We start from the raw sequence: 2,124 nt of genomic DNA on the forward strand, positions 1-2,124 counted from the left end.
AAAAAAATAATAAATAATTTTCTTTTATTTTTTTATTTTTTTTTATTATTTTTTTTGCGAGGCCCCCCTTCCCGCGAGGCCCTGTGCGATCGCACTGCTCGCACACCCCCTGAGGCGGCCCTGATGATATGTACCAAAGAATAATGGAAAGAAAAATGTGAGAAAAAAGGAAAATTGAAAAATTGAGAAAAATTCAAAATGTATGATTTTTATATTAATGTTAAATTGTATGGCTAGTATGTATAGAAATCAAGTCAAGGTACTTGTTTATGTCATTATTAAATGTCAAAGGGAGGAATTGTGGTACCCTTGACTGGGATTTCATAATCAAAACTGTTAGATCAACCCTGAAAACTGAAAATATCTGTGGTAATAGTTAATTCATGCATTACATGGACTCTCAGAGTGATAGAGCAAGAAAGATGCAGCATCAGTATTGTGTGACATTCCTGAGGAGCCTTCAGGCAAAACCCCCTCTCTGTCCAACATGGGAAGCAAACAGCCCAAAAAGGAGGGGGCCACAGCCCCCCTGCTGCTGCAGGAAAAACCCACGAGGAAGGACATGTTGGGACCGATAAGCCCCAGAAGGGAATGTTAAAAGGTCTGAGGTCGTCGGACCTCCTCGCTGCTGGGAACTGGAAGAGGACACCAACGGGGAGGTCGGGGGGGGGGGCTGATCGGCCTCCCCCGGAGGGTCATCTGGGGAGGGGCGCCATGTGTGGAGGCAAGGAAACTATGGGGGGAGTCAGGGTATAAAACAGTGGGTTTTGGTGAGGGAGGGCAGGCCAGCTCATGACCCGCCACGACCGTTCCCCAGGGGGTCATCGTCCTGCGCCTCCATCACCCACCGATCATGGTTCTACTTTGTCGCTACGTAAGTAAACTGTATATAATAATCCCTGTTGGTGATAACTTAGAGGAAAGATGTCTATCTTAGACCAGGTTTACCATGTGGCGGCAAACAAGTACTATTGATCTATTTCATTGACATAACATGAATACTATTAATGTGCAAGACTGACTTGATGTGAGAGCCACCGTGTCTGGGCTATTGTGATTTACCTCATCAAACCTATTGTACAATCATGTATTATGCTGAATACATTCCTGTATGTAATCAATGCATTATCTCTTGGCCGCTCTGCAAATAAATGAGTTTGGACCATAGCTGGTTGTCTGGCTGTATACGGTTATTTCTCATCTGACTAAGTCAGATGAGGACCAGGGTTCTATGTCGCTCTCCTTTTCTCCATCCAGTTAGCAGCCTCATTGTACTGCAATTAACCGTAGATATTCATTTACGAATACACGAAACACGTCTCATTGTCGTCGCGGGAAAAGCTTCGTTGACGAAGATCTTTCGTCATCAAATTCATTGACAAAATTAACACTGGCTGCCTCACACTGAACAAGATGGTTATTGGCTGCCACTGAACAGGATACTGTATCTTAAACACCTCTCTGATGACCTAGAAAAAAGGAAACCAGATAAAGGAGAGATTACAGTTTGCATGCAGATTATGAACGTATACTATAGTATAGGCTAATCTCAGGTGTACTGCACAGGAAACAATATAGTCTATAAACTACGATCAGGACTACCTACAACCCAAGCAATCCGTGGATCTAGGGAGAGGTTGAATCCGTCAGTGTAATTACTGGGTCTCATTCCCGAACGAATTTACGACAAAAAATGTCCTCTTAGGCAGATTTCTGCCCATTTAAGACATATTAGGGCTGGTAGCGCGATTCCCCAAATTTTCCTGAGATCAGATTTGAGCGTGGCTGAGAGAAGATTTAAAGGTCAACCTCCACGTTGTATTTTTGTTCAATAAACAATGTGGACTAGGCCAACAGTGGCTTTCATGAAGAAGGGGAAAAAAAGTATTGAAATTGACCCAGTTTTAGCGTTTTTATCAAACATTTTGTCTGCCCAACTCAATCACCACGCACGTGCATATTTTAGGACCAGGGTTCTATGGCCCATGGACGCGACGGCGGCGGCAGCCGTAGGGTGGTCGAGCCCGTAAAGGCTAGTGTTACATGATAGCTATGAGCTAACTAACGCTGCGGGCTCCGGCGTCCTACGGCCACCGCTGTTGTCGAGTCCACAAGCTTGTTATG

Source organism: Notolepis coatsorum (genome assembly GCF_963971535.1).
Source record: "Notolepis coatsorum genome assembly, chromosome: 6".
Classification (NCBI taxonomy): Eukaryota; Metazoa; Chordata; class Actinopteri; order Aulopiformes; family Paralepididae; genus Notolepis; species Notolepis coatsorum.